Raw genomic sequence first — 15,750 nt, 5'->3', positions numbered from 1 at the left:
ATATATATATATATATATATATATATATATATATATTTCAAGGTCATCCTGAGCGCAGCCTGGACTACATGACATACCCTCTGAAACTGAAAATATATGAAGAGTAATTATATAATAAAGTGTTTTATCTTAGCACATTATGTTAAATCCTACTTGAATTAAAATGTTAAAAAAACGAATGTTATTTATACAGATAAAGTCAGATGACTTCTCACGTAAGCAGGGAATTACCTTGAGCAGGAAGAACCTTGCTCAAAGATGTCATGGAGCTGCCTGATTTCCTGATTAATTTTGACCTGTGAATAATTGGCTTCTTAAGTACTGATGAATGTTGAAGAGGGAGTTCTGGGTGTTCATGGATAGCATAAAATAGGGGACGTGGCTACCCTGATCAGCTGTACTTGAGTGGACTGTGTTCCCCTAGTAAACCTGTAAGTGTTTTGTAAACAGGAGAATAAATGGATGGTTAATCCCACTTTGGTCCTGAGGTGATATACATCTGGTCTTGCACAGGGTAGCTCTTCACACCCAACCTTAGTCCTGCCTTAGTTAGCTGCTTTCACATGTCTGATTCTTACGGTGAGACTGAATCAGGGCAGGGAAATCTTTACTGGACAAAGCCATCAAAGACCATGGCCTAATGATGGAGTGTGTGTGTGTGTGTGTGTGTGTGTGTGTGTGTGTGTGTGTGTGTTCTGGAATAGCCTCATAGACAAAGAATGGCTTATATGAGTCCTTTGGGGTTCTGTTCAAATTTTTGAAAATCTTTTCTCTCTTTCCTTTTTTTTCCTCTTGTGAGCCCCAAAGCCATTGAATTTCCCTTATCACAATCTTTCATGGGCTTGTATCCAGAGGTTTTAACTTGAAAGGTCAGCCAGAAAAGCAGCATAGTATGCTGGGAAAATGTCCAGAGAAAGGGAGTCCTGACCTAGAAACACCCCTTGGGATGGGAGGGGTATTTGTGTTGTTGGTTCAGGTTATGTGCAGCAGAGTTTGGACTCTCCCCAAGGCAGAACCATCTCCAGGTGTCCTTTTGCCTTGCAACCACATCACTCTGCTCATTCAGGCTGGGCTGCCTGTGCGATAAAAACGCACGCCTACAGACATCCGTGCATGCTAGAAGATGCACACGTGCAATGATGTTTATGTATTTGTCTATTTTGCTTTTATAAAAATAAACATTGCACACAGTTAAGAGTGAAATTACTTGTCTAGTGTTCTCATTAGTTTCCATAATGTGCATCTCTACATCTGAGAGTACCAAGGAGAGCAATTAATATCAATAAGTGCATTGATTTGAGTGAGTCCTGAGAGAGAAGTAAGAACATGAAGAAACAAGAGTAGGAGTGTGTGTGTGTGTGTGTGTATGTGTGCGTGTGTATAAGTGTGTGCATATTTGTGTGTGTATGTATATGTGTGTGTGCATGTGTATGGGAGTGAGTGTGAGTGTGTCTGTGTGCATATATGTATATATGTATGTGTGTATATGTATGTGTGTGCATGTGTATGAGTATGTGTGCATGTGTGTATGTATATGTGTGTGAGTGTGTGTGCATGTGTGTGAGTGTGTGTGTGTGTGTGTATGTTTGTTTTCTTTTACTAGCTAATCAGACCCTCTGTTCCTTATTTATAAAATAGGGCACCACTGCTCAGCTAATTTTGGGGGATTGCTAAAATCAAAAGTACTGATAGGGAAGATGAATATTTGTCTAAAATAATGCACTAGATGCAGTATGTTCTATAAGGACCCTAGAGAGTAACAGGTTCTGCTCAAAGGAAAATGAATGAATATTGTACAGGTGTCTAGGACACCACCCATGTCACTTAAATATACCATGGCAAACAGTTGAAACCGTTCCACCTGCCTCTCTGTAGTTCTGAAAGCAGCAGGTGACTTTTTGTTTGCTTGTTTGTTTGTTTGTTTTACAGAATTTTAAGTTGTTTATACTTTTTTTTAAATAGAAGAACCTATCCTGAGCTAAATTAACTTCCATTAATTCCAACACGTTTTGTTTTATTGCAGAAACATTAATGACTTTAATCTAGTAGTGTTTACAATGCAGGTAGAGGTTTACGTAAGGCACATTGGCATGTGTGCCCCCTAGTCAATTTATAGGTATTTATGTGCCTTCTTCATGTGAAGAATTGTGAATTCTGAACCTCTTCAGCCAAGTTTCGTTTTGTTTTAAAGACTGATTGTGCGCTTGCCTAGCTCAAACGCCAGAGGTGATGCTAATGTCTGTGACTCTCCACTTTCCCACGTTAGCTTCATTCTCCGGAAAATGTTTTCCACAAAGCCTCAAAGGTCATATGAGTCTTCACAATTCTTTTACTGAGCCGTGGCATTAAACCCCCAAAAGGAAGATAGTGTGTTTTGATCACTGAATGGGGCCATGTACCCCACATTTGGGTCAGTCATTTGTCTAAGGGGATGGTGGTTCATGGGTGGGTCATCTTGAGCCACATGTCTTGCTTTGAAGTGAGTGAAATGTTCTCTGCTGGCAGTCCAGCATTTGGGGAGGGGCAGTTCCCTAAAGGAAAATGAAATTCTATTACTCGAATAAGAGAAAACAGATGTGGGACAGGGAATGGCCCCACTACTGATATGATTACAGAAGGCCACGATACTTAGGCTAGCTCCAACATCACCAGAGAGGATTAGTTATCTAACTGTGTTTACTGTGTATACTATGAGTAGTTATGCTAAGTTCTATGAGGAGAGAATACAGCATATGCCACTTCAACAAACATGTGATTCTCCCCAGGTCTACAGATTGAGAGATGTGTTCTAGGTTTATAGAGTTTTACTCCCAACAGTGTTTCAGTGGAGCAGTGCAGATCTGCCCACTTAGTGTGGTTCGGTCATGCCTGGGGAGTATTCATAATGAACTGGAGGAAGCAGATGAAGATAAAGGTTACTACTGCTAATAAATTTGGAAAGATATGGAGGTTCCTAAGGAAGTACACTCAGGAGGATTTGGTGACTAAGTGAAAGTGTGGTGTGAGGAAGAATGAACGCCAGGATGGCTGCAGTTAGAGCCTCCGGACCTGAAGAACATGGAGTCCTTTGTACCATTGAAACAATCTGCCGGGAGGGGGGGGGCATCTTTAAGGATCAAGATATAGATTAAACCTTAATTTTTAAAGAATTTTGTTTAGCATAGGTTTTAGGGTGTACAGTACCATGTTTTGGTAGATGAGTATATGTGTGTGTGTGTCTACATATGAAGATGTATACACACAGCGTGAGAAACAAATAAATCTGTCATTCTTCACATCTCTCTCCCTTTAATTTATTTCAAAATATTTTCTTTTTAAAATTTTGTGTTTTTAAATTTTAGATTTAAAATGTGTCTGTTTGTGTCTCTGTGGGTGTACTGGCCTGCAGTAGGCAGAAGCATCAAAATCATCCAGAGCTGAAGTTACAGATTTCGACAGCTACCCAACATGGGTGCTGGGAACTGAACTTGGGTTCAGTGCAAGAGCCACACACACTACTACCCTCTGAGTCATCTCTTTGGCCTATTTTGTTTTTTAACAGGAGTACGTAAAATCTAGTCTTTTGGCTGCCAGTTTTCAATAAATAATAAATACTGTATATTATTCCTTTAGTGTTCCTGCTGTCCATGAAATCCCTAAGCGTTTTGTCATCGATAACTCTTACTCCTTTTGACTTATACATATCGTTTCCTCTTCCTTCTCATTCATGATACCTACCATTCTTCTGTGTTTCTCAATGGCTTGCTGTTCCCACTTCCTTCAGATTCTACACACAATTGAGATCGTCACTATTATATAAAAGGGCAGGCGAGATGAAATGTCCAACAGGTGGGAGAGTATTTAGCCTAGGAAGGAAGTAAAGATCTCTGCAAGTAGATTTTACCATTCATCCACCTCCACCTGAACTATATTAGTTTGTAGGAAGTGAACATAAATTACTGAGGGATAACACATGACTAGAGAAGGGGGGACTGTGAAAGAAAGGTGGAGGAATGCCCTCCTTTAGGAAGCAAAGGAGGAAGGCAACGGGCAAAGGGAAGGCAGCACAGGAAGGTGCTTTCTAAGAGGTCCTGAACAAGAGAACGTGTCCACCGGGTCGACAACAGTGAGGTGAGCTATGGGAGAATCCAGCGGGGTGGGGATGAGACGAGTTCTTAGCCAGTGCTCTGATGGAGTTTGAGGGAAGGAGTTGGGTTGTGAGCCCACGCAGAGCAAGTGGAAAGTCATTACCTGCACTTCTGCTTCTGCTGCGTGTTCTATCTGTCTGTCCTCTCCATCTTTTTCTCACCAACATGCTGTAGTTAGGCCATAGATCTAGAGTCAATGATCTTTGAACCCTAATACTACTACTTCTAAGCTGGAAATCCCTAGGTGATCATCTTAAGATTTCTCTGCCTCCGTTTCTTCATGTGTGAAGGGAGATAATAACATTATTTCCTCCTCACAGAACTGCTGTGAGGATTAATGAAAATAGCACTGGCACAGGTTACATGATTAATAAATAAGAAAAGCCACTTAATCTTTTTTTTTAAGTTGTCTTAACCTTCATTAACTCACTTCAGTCTATTAATTTATTATCATGCATGCTGTCACTTTCAAACATGTTTGAGATTAGAAAAAAAATGATCACTACCATGTGTGTGTCACACACACACACACACACACACACACACACACACACTTAGACCTTTATTTTTCTACTAGCCAGTGAGCTCTTTGGATACAGTTCAGTGTTTCATTTACATTTATGTTACCTGCACACAGAACAACACAAAGCATAGTAGAGTGGATATGTTAGACTGGAGCAAAGAACTTAGGTATAAGGATACATTTAAGAAAGAGAGATGTTGGTGCCTCTGAATTCTCGTAGGAATGAAAGAGAGTGGAGAACCAGAGGTGCTTGTGTTGTGATAGAAACGACCTGATGTGTAGAGTGGTCATAATAGCATCAGCCACTGAACAGGCAGAGGGTGCCTACAGAGCAGTGGGGACCATGGAAGGGATGTCTGCATGCTTCAGTATTTGAGATATTTTTAGAAAATTCATAAAAAAAAGATAAACCACTTTAAAACAAATTTCCAAATAGCAACATGGTTATTTGTTGCTCGTCCTTATAGCTCAGTAGGTATTGATTAAACAGATGAGTAAAAGAAATGAATCATTGATCAGTTTTGTACCATTTTGTCCTTCATATCAGAGGAATGGAATTTGCCAGGCTAGAGGGAAGACAAAAAGAGACTCCATGGGTACTAGGTACCTAGTCCTGGCACACAAGAATACTGTTTTGAAATGACTGAAGAACAGTATTTAAGTGGAGAGGTAACTGGTAGGGACCAAAGAATAGGGTGGGCATAGGGCTGTAAATTCAAAATAAAAATGGATGGCCAATTCAATAAACTAATGATTAGAGCCACTCCAAAGGGGCTTTGTTGCCGTTGTGTATTTGAAAGAAGGTCTCTATCTGTCCTGACTGGCCTGGAGCTGGGAGCAATCCTCTTGCTTCTACCTCTCTAGTGAAGGGATTATAAGCATGGGCCACTATATGCATGTTCCCTATCCCAGAGGGTTTTCATAAGCTTCTCCCTGTAACAGTTCTGTTTGATGATAAGGTCCAAGGTGTGGCACAGGTGGGTGGCCAGAGAGCGACCAGCTGAGAGCAGCTGGTGAGAAGGGGTCAATAAGCTGAGGCTGAGAGGGAAGGTTGCTCACTGTGGGATAGATAGGGATTGAAGTGATTTGGGCAGGTAAACCCACTGGGCTGATAAACGTGGAGTTTGCCTCACATTTCAATTCTTCTTGGATAAATGTAGACATTATCTCTGCTTCCCACTACTGTGTGCTATTATTTGCACTGCAGGTCCTGTACTAACTTAAGGGATAAAGACAGACACATAGGTGATTGCTTTCAACTCCCAATGTGTGGGTTTTTTTTTTTTTCCTTCTTTTATTTGACTTAAGAACTGATGATTGTATTGAGCCCTGAATATAAAAGAAACCATGTACACAGAAATTGTAAGGCCAGAAATAATACTTAAGGTTGACTTTTTTTTTTTCTTTTGGTGTTATGACTTTTCCTGGGGAGCCAGGAACAAATGTCTTTTCATCCCAGGTAGGGCCACATGACAAATCAAAAACACTCTTCAATTTCATTGTCTTTTATTGGACTTGTGTGTTTATTGGGGTTACTTGTAGCAACGTGAGTGAGAGGTTATTTGCAGAAGTGGGGATGACTCAAAGGCAGCTGCATCATCAAAAACCCATCTGAGCATGGGTGACCACTCAAGAAGCTGTTTGTACAATTTGCAGACAGGTCTACTAAAGAGGCCTGTCTCTGATAGATTACTCCTTGGAGAAGGGTTTAGTGAATCTTGTAACTCCATGAGTTTTCTGAGCCTTTTCTGGTTATTGTGACTCACGTTCTTTCCTTCAGAAAGGACAGGTTCATCTTGGTGGCAGTAGCTTTATCACCTTTGGTTTTGAGGGACAGGAAGTCCAAGATTCTCTGTTTCTCTTTATGGAGTCTAGGCTGACCTCAAACTCATCCAGATCCTCCCGTGTCTGCCTCCCATGGAGGGATTACAGATCAGGTGTTTTATACCACACCTGCACTAAAGTACTATGCCATATATATTTTACTACAGTTTAGGTAATCACATAGCATGCTTTCCATCTCTGAATTATGATAAATAATTACAATTTATTCACATGTCATATAGCCTGTCCCATGTGTGTGTATGTGTATATATATATATATATATATATATATATATATTATTGCACAGTGAAGTAGAGTTCTGAACATGTTGCTTTATGTATTCTTGTCCTAAGTTTTACTGCCTGTAAGATATGGATTTTTAGATTTATTTATAGAATGTCCTTTTTATAATTCAGAACCATCTTTTTTTTCATGTCAGATGGGTAATGTGTGACATCAAAACAAGGTGTGAGGGAGGAATGTCACACACTGATAAGAACATCCAATCCTCATGCTTAGGAGACCAAAATAAAAGATGGGTAATATATAGCATTTTAAGATTGCCTTATACAATAGGTTAATCTTGTTTGCATTTGTATGTTAATCTGTATGTTAATTTAGAGTTAGAATTACAAAGGAAGCATTAAGTTCCTAGTGTAATTTTCTGTGCATTATCTGAGTGGTTAATTCTCTCTTGGGAAAATTACATTTTGGATACCAGGCCAGCATTGAAATCAGATGTATTAAAAGTAGGCTTTTTCTTGATGGTTTCCCCAGCATTCCAGTAAACCTAGCTCTCTCTCTCTCTCTCTCTCTCTCTCTCTCTCTCTCTCTCTCTCTTTCTTTTTCTCCGTGTATGTGTGTGTGTGTGTGTGTGTGTGTGTGTTTTAGGGATGGCAGATTTGAAACTATCATTATTTCTAAGCTCTTTAAATAAAAACTTATTGGTAGAACTGATTCTTTTAAAATAATATCCATAGATAAAAGATTTGGTAGTTTTCTATATTGAAACACTGTTACAGCTGTGAAAATATTGCATTCTCTCTACATTGATGTTCCCAGGCTTGTGTCTTGTTTTCTCTAACTGAAATTTCTCAACTAAAATAAAGCTTGGTCATGAAGACAAGTTAGAATAGAGTGCAGGGAGGGGAGATAATCCCGGAGCCTTTAACACTGTAGTCAAATATCCATAACTCAAAATTAGCATGGTAGCGCTTGCTTATGCTGGTGTTAACCGCAAGGTTTAGGTGCTCTTGCTTTGGGCTTCCTGCACTACTGACAAATTAAGACCCCCTCTTTGGGTCTCGTTAATAAAAGAATTTAAAAGTGGACTCAGGGGAAACTCAGAGAATTTTTATTAGAGTTTGGGAGAAAACAGAAGAGTGGGCAAGCTGTAAACTGTTGCAGTAATAGAGTATGCACTGAGGAGCCTTGGGGGAGAATCTGTAGAGAGAGGAGAGAAGAGGCAGTTCCTGCCCTTTGAGTTGGGCTGGGATGCTCAGCAGTGGAGGTCAGCAAGCAGCCATGTGGCATCAAATGCCTGTGGAATGGAAGGTGGATAGCTTCAGAGAAAAAGTAAGAAAGCCTGGAGTGCTGTGGAAAACATGCTTAAATGTCAAAGTTATGCTTTTTTATAGAGTAATGACTAAGAAAACGGGTGGAATTAACAGAGCTACATAGCCATTTTCAAAGATTTGTAAGTCACTTTTGGTGTCTTCTTAATCTGAAATATCCAACTAATTTCTCTCTTCTATTTTTCTCACCAAGACCATTTATTCTAGTTGCACTAAATGATTGTGTGTGTGTGTGTGTGTGTGTGTGTGTGTGAGAGAGAGAGAGAGAGAGAGAGAGAGCGCATGTGTGTGTATGTGTTGGGATAGAAGTGGTAGCAAGCATAAATATCAATGCTTTCTAAGAAAAAAATTGTAGACTGCTTAGGATTTTTTTACAGGAACCTTGAAAGTGCTATGCTAAATGAGACAGTCATATTATTCTGTTTATGCAAAATTCACATTTACAAATCTGTTGAAGCAGAAGGGAAGAGTTGATGAGGAATGCTCATCAAAATGTCAATTATTTGATCATTCTCTCCTCTCCCTGTTTTCTAAGATAGGGTCAGATATCTCAAACTGACCTCAAACACTGTGGAGACCAAAGATAACCCTGGACTCCTGCTCCTCCTGACTCTACCTCCCAAGTGTTGGGCTTTACAGTCATTTGACACTATGTATTGTGGTATTTCTCTTTTCAATATCTCTGGATAAACTACTGGATAATGCATGTCTTTGGGTATCTATACCTGTGATAAAACCCAGTGTTCAAAAGCAACTTGGGATGAAAGCATTTATTTCATCTTATAGTGCTCAGATCACACTCCATTACTACAGGAATTCATAGGAGGGATGTGGAGGCAGGAGCTGAAGTAGAAACCATAGAGAAACCCTGATTGGTCAACCTACTTCGTTTACAACTCAGGACCACCTATCTAGGGCTTGCACTGTATACAGTGGGCAATGCCTTTCTATATCTCTCATTAAACAAGAAAATGTACTACAGACTTGCCTACAGGTCAATCTGATGGAGGCTTTTTCTAAATTCAAATTCATTCTTCCCAGGTATGTCTAGGTTAACAAAAATATACCCAATAAGAACAGTATATTTTTTATGAGTAAAGTGTGCGATCTATCTATAAAGCCCTGAGGATAATTAGCAGGTACCTATTTGTCAACCATTCTGGCAAGAGTAACCCTGTTCCACCACTTGCTTGTTCAGGTTAAGTTTATCTTAGATTGGGTGAAGGCGAACTATAAACCATAGTGACGTCAGTAAAATGATTTGTGAGTGCTGTGAGAAAGCAATACTTTAGGAGATTGAGAAGGGATGCAGAGTGAGTGAACAAACACCTTTGAGACAGAAGCCAGAGAGGCTCATGCAGGAGGAATCAGTGAATTAGGTACCTGGATGTGAAGAAGGAGATGTCCACAAGGCTGGCTGCAGGGGGTTGAGCTCAATACAGAGGAGGTTGCACATACAAAATCCCTAAGGAGGAGGCCATGAATGTAATGAGAAAGCTGTGGTAGAGCTTGAGATTGCTGTTAATCCTTCTTTCCTCTGAAGTCACCAGGAGTTCTGATGTCTGATCCAAGAAGACAAGTGCCTTCAGCATTTCATGGCTTCTTCCCACTTGTCTTGAAATATTTGTGCCATCTTGCTTCCTACTCTGCCGTTTAAGAGAGCCTAACTGAACAAGGCTCACCCCACCATTTCTCCTCCAAATACTATGTCATCGCACAATCACTTCTTTATATGCCCAGGAAGTATAGCTAAACACAACATATAGACAAAATTCCTGTGAGCTTTTCAACAAATCCATCCCTATTGAGCTTTCTCATTGGGGACTTAGTGCAGTTGGGTTTTATTTCCTTGGTTTCTTCCTCATAGGGGTGGGGCACCTAATGATTACCCTATTTTATAGTGTGCTAGATGGTGTCTCACTCCCTAGAAACAGTCATTATATAGTTGAATCCTAAAACATTTACAGACATGTGCTATTTGTGCAAAATAAATCTGAATGCTAGAGAAAGTTTCTAAAATGTTTATAACACAGCCAATGAGGAAGGCTGGTCAGGACATAGTATGCTTGATTAAGGGGTGGACTTAAAAACTCAGTGATATGGGACTTTAAAACTCTGGCTTCCTGGGAAGTATCTGGCACTTCTCTCTTACTGTTTCTGACCTTGGCAATGTCCTTGAGGTCATTCTGATTTTTGACTCTCAGCATTATTTGTGTGATCATTGATTTGCATTTCCCTGATGATTAAGGATGTTGAACATTTTTTTCAGGTGCTTCTCTGCCATTCGGTATTCCTCAGGTGAGAATTCTTTGTTCAGTTCTGAGCCCCATTTTTTAATGGGGTTATTTGACTTTCTGGAGTCCACCTTCTTGAGTTCTTTATATATATTGGATATTAGTCCCTTATCTGATTTAGGATAGGTNAAGATCCTTTCCCAATCTGTTGGTGTTTTTTTTTTGTCTTATTGATGGTGTCTTTTGCCTTGCAGAAGCTTTGCAGTTTCATGAGGTCCCACTTGTCAATTCTCGATCTTACAGCACAAGCCATTGCTGTTCTATTCAAGAATTTTTCCCCTGTGCCCATATCTTCAAGGCTTTTCCCCACTTTCTCCTCTATAAGTTTCAGTGTCTCTGGTTTTATGTGAAGTTCCTTGATCCACTTAGACTTGACCTTAGTACAAGGAGATAGGAATGGATCAATTCGCATTCTTCTACATGATAACAACCAGTTGTGCCAGCACCATTTGTTGAAAATGCTGTCTTTCTTCCACTGGATGTTTTTAGCTCCCTTGTCGAAGATCAAGTGACCATAGGTGTGTGGGTTCATTTCTGGGTCTTCAATTCTATTCCATTGGTCTATTTGTCTGTCACTATACCAGTACCATGCAGTTTTTATCACAATTGCTCTGTAGTAAAGCTTTAGGTCCGGCATGGTGATTCCACCAGAGGTTCTTTTATCCTTGAGAAGAGTTTTTGCTATCCTAGGTTTTTTGTTATTCCAGATGAATTTGCAGATTGCACTTTCTAATTCATTGAAGAATTGAGTTGGAATTTTGATGAGGATTGCATTGAATCTGTAGATTGCTTTTGGCAAGATAGCCATTTTTACAATGTTGATCCTGCCAATCCATGAGCATGGGAGATCTTTCCATCTTCTGAGATCTTCTATAATTTCTTTCTTCAGAGACTTGAAGTTTTTATTATACAGATCTTTCACTTCCTTAGTTAGAGTCACGCCAAGATATTTTATATTATTTGTGACTATTGAGAAGGGTGTTGTTTCCCTAATTTCTTTCTCAGCCTGTTTATTCTTTGTGTAGAGAAAGGCCATTGATTTGTTTGAGTTAATTTTATATCCAGCTACTTCACCGAAGCTGTTTATCAGGCTTAGGAGTTCTCTGGTGGAATTTTTAGGGTCACTTATATATACTATCATATCATCTGCAAAAAGTGATATTTTGACTTCATCTTTTCCAATTTGTATCCCTTTGATCTCCTTTTGTTGTCGAATTGCTCTGGCTAGGACTTCAAGTACAATGTTGAATAGGTATGGAGAAAGTGGACAGCCTTGTCTAGTCCCTGATTTTAGAGGGATTGCTTCAAGCTTCTNACCATTTACTTTGATGTTGGCTACTGGTTTGCTGTAGATTGCTTTTATCATGTTTAGGTATGGGCCTTGAATTCCTGATCTTTCCAAGACTTTTATCATGAATGGGTGTTGGATCTTGTCAAATGCTTTTTCCGCATCTAACGAGAGTATCCACTATGATAGCCAGGTCCCAGTTCATCCTGGGAACAGGCTTGTTTCTCCATGGATATCATTGAGCACCAAGAGCCTGCTGGCTGTGATAAGTGCCCTGAATATGGCCGTGAAAGCCTCATGTCTACTGGGACAGTGAAAAAGCACAGAGCCTTCCCATCAAAGAACGGGCCAGTGGTAAGAGAACAGTTTCAGGTCACAGGCAGATTACTGTCTGCTCAGAAACAGTGCAATGGCAAAAAAACCCAAACCAAACCAAACCAAACCAAACCAAAACAAAACAAACCAAACCAAACCAAAACAAAACAAAACCAAATCCAGCATACTGAAGGTCCTTGAAGCTCCCTGAAAAATAGCAGTGAAATCTTCTGATGGCCATAGACACAGGGCAGGGCCAAACCGGATTGGTTGTTTTGGAAGGCCCAAACTCTGAAGTTAAATCTTCATGAGAGGGAGGTTTGGATTGCAGACTCCAGAACAAACAGACATAAATTAGCCCTGTAGCTTAGACCATAAGGAGTGGCTTCTGAAATATCCTGGGAGATAGGAAACAAACTCAGGACAAATAGAACAAACATTCATTGGGAGTTAACTCCCTTTAATTACAGAAAGAACATTCTCTTGGTCGAGTGACATGGCCAGAAGCCAATCTCTCAAAAGAGATGGGTCTCCCCATTTGACCTATCTAGGGATGTCAGATCCAAGCCTCAAATGACCAGGCCCTTGGGCTCAGGCACATGGAAGGGAAGATGAGTGATTTCCTGGGTTTCATGGAAGAGAAATGAGAAAGACTTTTCCCATGGGATGTGTGATTTAAGACTAGTGCAATTTCTTCCTCTGAGATGATGCGTCTCAGTGCAAAGACTCTTCCATTGTTTGTCCTGACTCCTGAAAGCCTTCTCCTATCCTCCTATCTTCTCCTTTTCTGATCATTCAGGATTTAGAACTTCATTCACCCGATTATGGTCTTCCTTGCATATAGACGGCCATGTCCATTTTCAGTGTCTGAAAACTGTCAGGCTCAGCTCCTACCTCTTTGCAAGGGCCACTTCTTGAATGACTGAAATTATCTGTGGGCTAAAATCTCCAGCATCTAAACTGTTATTAAACCTTGCATGCTTCATTTGACATTTTTATCAAGCATGCAGGTTATCTTTCTTGTTTCGTTTCTTTCTGTTTGTCATTATTTCCTTTCCTGTTAGACAGAAGGAGAAGGAGGCAGGGATGAGGGAGAGAGAGAGAAGAAGAGGGAGAGGGAGAACAGTAGTACAGTAGTTCTGGGTGATGAACCCAGGGCCCTATGCCTCTTGGCAAGAAAATTGTTACTTAGCTCTACCAGCCATTTATTTATTTATTTATTTATTTATTTATTTATTTATTTATTTATTGAGACAGGATCTCACTAAGTAGCCCAGGCTGGCTTTGTACCCATTCTGTAGCCATGGCAGATTTTGAACTTGTGGTCCTCCTGCCTCATCCTCCTGAGGTTTTGGTCTGGTCCATCTTCAAATGGCATGTGACACCTAGAAGGATGCTTAGTGGTTAACTTGGCCTCAGCAATGTATTCCTCTGTGGATAGATCACAAGCCATGAAGCCATACAAACGGCTCGAGCCATTGCTGCCCATGGTATGAGAAGTTATGGATTTTTGGAGTTGCATGTGCACAAGTGAAATGTGAAAAGAAGTGACACATGTCCCTTCATTAACAGTCAGCAAGTGACTCCTGGTGATGATCATCTGTCTGGGTGACTGGCAGACCTCCAAGTAGTAGATGCTTCATTAGTCTGGGTTCTTAAGGGAGCGTCTCACAAAGAGCTAGTGAACAGTGGGCATATGACACAAGCAAGAGATAACCTTGGTGGTTTCAATTGCTTATTTTCTTAGGTCGTCTGTTGTTGCAGTGGAACCTAGTGGATTAATACAAAAGTCCAATCTTAATGGTTTTCTTCTTAATCTTGTATATAGTATAGGATAAGATCTCTCTTAGCCTGTGATAGAAGGGGTAGGGGGAAGGATTAGTACAAGCATCTTTGTTTTACAGAAAGTCCCAAGTCATCTATATTAACAACAACATATTTCCAAAACCAGAAAACCAGAAGGCAGATAAGTAGGTCTTTGTCCACATGTGGACACTAGATTCCCTTATTTAGAGATTTGTGCTTCCCTAAAGGAGCTTGGCAGATCCTGGAGCTCAGTTGCTCTAAGAAGTTGCTTTTTGGCCAGCTTACTATGCTGAGATTTGGAGTATGAGTTCAAATGTAGCTGTCCATGACTGAAACCTGTTCAAACATTTCAGGGCTTTTTAAAAAAATCTCTACTCTTGCAAAGGAAAACATTTAGCATGTACAGGTTATTCTTTCATTTTCCCTATCAAGTAAAAAAAATTTTTAAATTTTATATTAAAAAGAATTGTTCTTGTAGTATCTGCTACTTGAAAGGCTATGGCTAGAGGATCTTTAGAGCCTGGAAATTCTGGGCCACTATGCAATATAGTGACACTTCATCTCAATAAAAAGATTATTAAACAGGGGCAGAGCCGTCTTGCTGCTTGTCCATAGCGCCTGACTGTGCTTTCCCCAAGACTGTGCTGAGAGAGCTGTAGCACCCACTGCTGTAGAATCCACATGAGGCTGTGGTCCCCTTCCAGGGGATGCTCTGCTCGCCTGGTTGGAGACCTGGCTTCACAGCATGTGGGATCTTGCATTCCCTGATTTATGTGATGTAGACACAGTAGGGAACATCTGAGATGTGAAAAAGGATGGCCCGAGTCTCCAACCGTTGAACAGAGTCCAAAGCAGCAGATTTTTCTTCTTTGGCAAGACAGAGCTGAAGCAATGTGCAGAGATTTGGTTTGCCGATTCCCAATCTGCTAAAAACTGGAGTACCTTAAAATTCGGAGCATACATGCTTCAAAATGTGGAAAATACTCCAAAGGTCACGTGGCTTGCTGTCTTAGGTAAGCTGAGCACTGTGAGGTTTAATGGATTTGGGGGTTTTGTTTTGTTTTCTTAAGTTAACATACTCCATGTGGACATGCATACCTCCATACTCTTTTATAAATATAGGAAAAATTTATCTTGTTCAAGAACTAAAGGCAACAGTGAACCCTGAAAGGCTTTTCGGCTACCCTCTACCACTGGGGCATGGAGGCCATCTTCAACAGTCATGCATTGATTTCACTTTGGGTTTTCTCATTTGACAACATTTTGTCCTTCTCCATTCATTGAAAATATTTTAAAATGCCCACACTCTGCTAATGGCCATCTCAGGTGACACACTGACAGCAACACACACTAGCACAGCACTTGGGAATTTTCATACTCAAGTGCAGTGTATCTTCTCGCTTTAGAATAAATTCCTCATACTGCCTTATCTCAAAATCACAATTCCTATTTCTTTTGGGGCTGTGAATTAATTGGTAGATTAGTTAGCATTTGTGGTTCAGTGGGGCCTGACTAACCTACAGTGGTTTTTCTCATTTGTCTAGGGATTGCTATGGTAGTGTGCAAATCCCTTTTAATTTTCTATATGTGTTTTATTTACAAGCATCCAATTGATCAAAATAAATCATAGTACTAATTGATGCTTCAAAAAGTGGAGACATAAACTTTATCTCTTGGTAAGGGAAGGTATGATTCATTGTGTCCAGATTTCTCAGTGCTCCAGTTAATTGGACAGACAAAGGTGTGTTGGATGGTGGTAAGTATTAAGAATAGGAAATAGGGGAAGCAAGCTGGGATTCTGGTGCAGTCCTGTGGCATAAGCACTTGGGAAGTGGAAGCAAGAGGATCATGAGTTTAGGGCCAGCCTGGGCTTCATGAGAGCTTGGAATGAAAGGAAGGGAAGGGGGATGAGAGAGGAAAGAAGGAGGAATGAAGGACAGAAGAAAGGGGAGGGGAAGAGAAGAGAGGGAGGGACGGAGGGGAGGGGAGGGGAGGGGA

General features: G+C 40.4%; 1 protein-coding gene and 1 non-coding gene across 5 annotated transcripts in view; one reads left to right on the top strand and one right to left on the bottom strand.

The window, feature by feature from the left end:
- Pcsk5 (proprotein convertase subtilisin/kexin type 5) overlaps positions 1-15,750 on the top strand; it is a 412,773-nt gene that overhangs the window by 5,180 nt on the left and 391,843 nt on the right. The window lies entirely within an intron of this gene.
- Positions 6,909-7,012, bottom strand: LOC115030011. Its single transcript, XR_003835606.1, has one exon. It is a non-coding gene; the product is annotated as a small nucleolar RNA U13 (small nucleolar RNA).

This window comes from Mus caroli, chromosome 19 (genome assembly GCF_900094665.2).
Source record: "Mus caroli chromosome 19, CAROLI_EIJ_v1.1, whole genome shotgun sequence".
NCBI classification, from domain to species: domain Eukaryota; kingdom Metazoa; phylum Chordata; class Mammalia; order Rodentia; family Muridae; genus Mus; species Mus caroli.
This window is presented reverse-complemented; position numbering and strand designations above follow the sequence as displayed.